The 6,270-nt window shown below is 38.8% G+C and overlaps 1 long non-coding RNA gene across 2 annotated transcripts in view; it reads right to left on the reverse strand.

Annotated features, from left to right (window-relative positions):
- LOC133268807 (uncharacterized) overlaps positions 1 to 6,214 on the reverse strand; it is a 36,616-nt gene extending 30,402 nt beyond the window's left edge. The window contains exons 1-3 of one of the 2 annotated variants that reach the window (XR_009743174.1): positions 6,095 to 6,214; positions 3,051 to 3,121; positions 954 to 1,032 (exon numbers count right to left, since the gene is read on the reverse strand). This is a non-coding gene — a long non-coding RNA (uncharacterized LOC133268807). Of the gene's footprint in view, positions 1 to 953; positions 1,033 to 1,154; positions 1,206 to 3,050; positions 3,122 to 6,094 lie in introns of those variants that run through there. The other variant, XR_009743173.1, reaches the window with a different exon arrangement.
- Between the last annotated feature and the right edge of the window lie 56 nt (positions 6,215 to 6,270).

Consider the following 6,270-nt stretch of genomic DNA (forward strand, 5'->3'; position numbering starts at 1 on the left):
CCTCAGCTGACAGTTAAATTTAACATACAACCATGTATGGCCAGGCTTCATAACACACCAACCTGCTAGTCAAACTAACAGTATTTCTATTTTAAGTTAAATGGAAGGGGATTAGGGAAGGAAAACTCCCTCTATTGACCACTGACATTGTTTATTACATAAAAGGTGATTGCTTAAAGAAAATTCCATCGCCTTTTGCTCCAGAAAATGTCTTGGTTTGCTGTTAACCCTTCTCCCATTAACAGTGTAGCCACATATACACCACTTCTTACAGAGGCATAGAGAGCCTTTTGCATGATTGAGGGCAAGAACTTTGTAATGTGCTACCTTTATCTGTCATATTTTGGTCTACAGCAGTAAATTTTGTATGCTTATACTGACTACTCCTGGAAGTATGGTAAAGATGTGGCTTTTTATAAAAAGATAAGGTACACAGAAATGGTATCTAAAGAAAATACGGTAATAGAAGAGAACAGGCTCAAACAACAATGAACAGCTCACAGTCAAATCCCAAAGCATTAGAAGATTTCAGGCTGTGTCGATAGACTACAAATCCACCATGGATCAAATTATTCACCCATTTACTGTGGTCCCTCGCTTGGCATGGCAATTAGTTCAACTGTGGAAGGCTACTTGAGTACATTCACAATCCCTATATATTCTCTGCAGCACAAATGGACTTTGGAAAGGAAGAACTAGATACAGGCTACCCTATGCAAACAAAATAACAATTACTTTCATACAGATATTACAGTTGTGTCTGAAAATAAAATGCGAGTAAAAACAATCTAATCTACTTTGCACTCTGAGCAATGTGAGGCAAGTCGTTTAACCTCTTTATGCCTCTGTTTTGTCATCTTTAAAACAGGGATCATGCTACTTCCTTTATGAGACTCACTGCCTAGTTTTTGGACCTGATAGTGTCATGAATTTTCCTGTTATGTGTAACATACATGTGGAGCTGGGAAATTCTATGTACCCTTGTAAGACAATGCTCTCTCATTAGGCCATCTTAACATGCAAAAACCTGATCTGCCAAGCAAAATGTTATGTTAGCAAAAACTCACTTAGGCAAAACAATATCCACAAATAGCAGAAAAACAGATCTGATCTTTAACACATTCTTGAGGAACAAACCTGAGCAGACTGATGATAAAAATAATGTCATTGGGTAGGCCTGATCTGCAGGAAGAAATTTTTCTATTCTTTAAAGAAACAAACAGAAGAAAATTCCTATTTTTAAAATTATGATTTGAAATGGCTGTTAGAAAAATTATGAAAACCAAAATTATTTCACCTTGTTTTCCCACCAGTTCTGACTCACAGCTACATGACACAGTTTTTAAAGTTTACAGTAAAATGCTGCAAATCCTGTAGTAATGAAAGATAGTTTGTACATGCATAAATAAAATGCTTTATACTTAGCCATAAGTCTCAGTCTCTTCCCCAAAACTGTTTAAAGTAATTTTGGTTACAATTAGCAGCCCCTCAGAACATAATTATTCTATGACTGGCAATTTTGCAGTAAAGACTCCTGTCCTGTCAGATGGATTTTAAACAGAAAGGTCATTTTGGATAATAATCTCTATGATTTTATCTCCCTCTCCCCCACAAAGTTAAAAGCTTGAGTTAAGACATGATGTCTTACGGGAAAGGAACATGTTTTCTTCTAGTGTTTTAGAAATGTACTATAACCTTGACCTACACAAATAACTTCTGGAGGCAAAAGTGCAGTTTTGTTTCTCAGAGTAAGTCCTTGGCTTTACTCTGAAATTCCTCAGAAGGCTGCTGATCATAGCATCAAACGAAAAGGTGATTTTTAACAAGTTTTGTGCTTGAGTCTGTAGGATTTGCTCATCTAAAGCACAGTGCTGCTTTTTCTTTTGCATTTGCCTGCTTCCACTCAGTGTAAGCAGGTCCTTGGTAACCTTTCAGCTGACTAGTGTCAATGATAATAACAATACATTTTTATTTTTAGAACACTCAAATCTAAAGGCAAGTTAGCTCTGCACATGTGTGCATGCACACACAAATGTAAGTAATATCTGAATGCTTCCAAAGGACAACAAGTCCTTTTGGAATAGTAATGAATAGAGAAATCATCTTGTGCCCTGCATGAGATAGGTGCATTTCAAAATTTTCCTGTATAGCTTCCATGAAAATTGGCCCCTAAGCAAGGGTGTGAGTCATTGATGAATACAGCTCTAAGGCTTCATGCTGTGCAGCAAGAGCTGTAAAAGGCATTAGAGGAACACAGGGGAGGAGGAGGAGAGAGAGAGGGGGTTAGGAGGTTATTAAATAAAACCTAGTAATGGTTTTACATGAACATTTTCTGAACAGTGTTTTGAAAACGTACATCCTAACCCACTGGGCACCATTCAGACTGCTGGCTGCAGTGCCCTCTGTTGGCTGATGCTCAAGGTGGCTGTATAGAACCTTCGCTGCTGACATAAAATAAGCTTTTGTCTATACTTAGAGGGATTTGTTGTTACAGCTACCCTAGCAGATTCTCAGTGAAAACTCACATTGTACAAGTAAAACCAATTGCCTTATGCTGGTATGCCTTACAGTAATTTTCCAAATTAATCTTGCAGATAAAGGATGTTTTTTCTCCTCTGTACACATATCCATGGCACAAAAGCCCAGCCCACAGCACTGTGCCATCAAAAATCACAGCCTTTACCAGCACAACTATGCAAAAAGTATAGGATGGGCCAAAGAGAAACCTATTGGTGACAAATCTAAACTTCCTCAAACTTCAGAGGTATTTGATTTTGGCTCATATTTGTCTTCTTTTTCCCTAAGACCAATGTTTTAAAATTGGTGTCACTTTATATCATTCACTGGTTATCCATAGTCTTTGTATAACTGACAACACATCATACCTGGATTATGAGCAATTTCCCTTTTTATGCAACCATGTTTCTACTATCCAAGTCAGGAGATCCAGGTTTCAACAAAGGCATTAGATTTTTAGTCAATACTTCAGTCATTGTCATGCCAGATTCTCTATCGTTCAGATTTCCTGAATGTTCTGATCTCATACTCACCTATGCGGTCCCCTCAATCTCTCTTCCCATTTTCACTTCTTCCATTGCGTTAGCAGTCTTAGTGCACCCATCTGAAAGAAAAGATACAATGTGTCCCATTACATCCCATTATCAAACACCCTGTGACTTACAGAGGAGAAGGTTCATATGGGAAACTTATTATAAATAGTGATTAAATGACACTAACTGCCTATACTGGGCTAGCTACAAATAATCAAATAACCCTTTAAATGAGCCTTTTTTTTGGAAGACGGCTTAGATGTACAGACAGGGAAAAATGTTTTCCTGTATTTTGGATAACAGAAGTATCACTTGTTAGAAAGCCAACCATAATTAAAATGTTTATTTTCACACAGATAACCATTTAAGGAGCTTGGGCATAAACAAACAAACAAAAAAAGATTTATTCTTTTGCGCAAGAGGAGCTATAAGTCTTTTGAAGGCCAGAAACTGCAGTTTTATATTTATGTAATTTGAACAAATGGGTGCAGTGGTCTACATAATTGAAAATTCAACCCAAAAGGAACGTTGACAGAGGAAAATAGTTTGTCATGTTACCATTACTTTTGTTTCTTTAACAGCTTTAAAACTAACATATATAATTTAGAAAAAACAAAAAAAATGAAAAAACAACAAAAAACCCTACATCTTTGTGTGTATATATACATACACATATATTTAAGAATGGGAATTATATATTCCCTTTTAACCAAGTGTGAATAACTGGTGTTGTTTAAAAAAAAAAACACCACAAACAAAAACCACAAAAAACAGAACAAAACCCAACAAACCCAAAACAAAACCCCCAGCAAAACCACCCTGAAATACACAGGCATGCAGCACCATCTGCTGGATTAGCCTGTCTGTCAAACATTTAGGCATTTACAGAGTACATTACCACAGGCAGAAGCAAAAAGCTATACCAACAAAAGCATACCATGGAGATTTGTTTAGTAAGGCTCAGGCAAGAGAAATCAAGGGGTGTAGAATTTCCATGAAAATTGTAAAGTAATACTTTTTACTTATATAACACTATACTTTTTTGGGCACCATGTATAAACACAACATTCACAAAACCATGAACAGAGGCACCTAACAACCACAAAAATTCAAAAGTTTGGTATGTGTTTTAAATAGCTTAATCAAGATTGATTTAATTTGGTTTCTTGTATGTATGTGTCATGATACATGACTATAAATTACCATTTTTTCCACTGGATGCCTGTCTTTCTTAGTGAATAGGTCTGACTGCTCACCCAGTAACAAAGAGCTATCCAATAATTTGCTGTCTTCTTCTCAGGCACTACGTGGTCTCGTGTTATTTAACAAACAAGCTCTGTGTGGATAATACAAGATTATCAGGTGCTCATCACTGCAATGCCACATTGTATTACAGACATTAATTTAAAATCCCTGCAAATTGAGTTGCATTTATTTTTCAGTGAGTAAATAGAGGTCCTTATTTTGGGTAGGAAAATAAGAGGGCCCTAATATGTACACAGCAATGTGCCATTGTAATCTCTGCTGTCTTTCTAGTAGCTTGTAGTGTCTTTGGAATTCAACCTTTTCATTCAGCCAGATCACCTAACTGCACTCTGCAATACCTAGCTCTTGGTACGCTATCCTCCAGCAGGTCAAAAAGCACAGTACTTAGCAGGCAGTCCTTTCACCTGACACCTTCCAAACAGCTGAAGCTTCTGTCTTGTTATCACACCAATGCATCACCTCTGCACTGATCCCTTTTGTGCTTATTCCCATCTCTGATACAGTGCTGAGAGCTGCAGGTCCTAAGAATTTATTTTGAAAAGCCATCTGTCTACACGTCAATCTTCTAGAAGTCTCCTCCACATGTACTAGAATCAAGAAAACATCTATCTTAAGAAGCCTGATTTTTCTGCCTACAGAAATTTCCCTTCTTCTCAATGGCCATATATCCCAGCTATCTTTTATCCTCCTGCAGCTGACCATCTTTGTCTTGTCCATGCTGGTAGCATAGGTAAATCATTCCACATTCCTCTGGAGGAAACTACATTTTCTTGCCAAGCTTGCTTATTCAAAAATATTATTCAGCACATCTTAGAACTGTCCATAGCCCACGGTGCCATGTAAGACAACAGAGGCAAAAAATATCTTCCACATGACCTCTGTATTTGTTTCACAGGTGGCTGGAGGCTCTGACCCGCTACCATTCCTCTATTTTTAAGAAAACAGATTGTTCTCAGATTGTTCTTTTTCTGTCAATGCTGTTAAGAATAGCTTCAGACTTTTCTCAGGTGAATGATCAGTGAAGTGACCAACAAAGACCAGCAATAATCTGCACAATACTGAAAGTTGCTATTTTGGAGCACCCTCATCAGGTCTTCCACAGTTCTTCACTTTTCTTCTCTGGAAATATTATTCCATAACACATGCAGGTATCTAGCAAGATCAATGCCTGCTGCTGCAGTCAGTGTTTCAACTTTTCCATAATCCTGTGTTTTATTACGAACCTCACCTTGCTCCTCCAAACCACACCCCAATCATTTGTCAGTGCTTATTGCCGTTTTGCTCAGCACTTTCTAATCATGCTTTGCTTGATTCCTTTAATGTCTTTTCAGACACTTCAGCCAGACAGTGCGGTAAAGAGTTACCCACAGAGGGTTCCTGAAGTAAGATTATGCGTCCAGTCAAGGCCGGCATGCTTTTCTCCATCTATCAGTGATGGAACTCAAAGGCACAGTATAATTTACAACCCAGAAGTACAAATAGGTTCAAAAAAAGTAACAGCCAAGGTTGGAAAGGTTATAGCATAAATGTTGATGGTCACCTGGATGCAATCTCTGACTCAGGGAACCTCCCTCTTGGTCGTTAGGGCATAATGCCAGAGGCCTATTCACAAACAGGACATGTCCCACATATGATCCTAGAAATCGGGTATTAAGTGTTATCAGAGCAGGTGAGCTACTCTGCCTGCTCTGAGCCCAGGTTTGATACAGCTGCGCCGCAAGCTGGCGCGGAGACACTCGAGTCGCTGGGTCTGATGCCTTCCGCCTCAGCACGCTTACAAGCGGCTGCCGGCAAGGCCATCGTGTTCAGACATGTCTGGTAACCCCGCTAACAACAGTCCTGCTCAAGAGCGGATATATAGGCGCTCAGACCAGCCGCTTCAAATTTACCTAACTTGACGTAGCATCCCCTCACTGAGGAGCTGCCAACGGCTGGCGCGAAACAGGGCGGGGCG

The sequence above is a fragment of the Pezoporus flaviventris genome, unplaced genomic scaffold (assembly GCF_033815535.1).
Source record: "Pezoporus flaviventris isolate CSIRO_AGI_PZ_B2104156 unplaced genomic scaffold, CSIRO_AGI_Pfla_v1 ptg000013l, whole genome shotgun sequence".
Taxonomy (NCBI): Eukaryota; Metazoa; Chordata; class Aves; order Psittaciformes; family Psittacidae; genus Pezoporus; species Pezoporus flaviventris.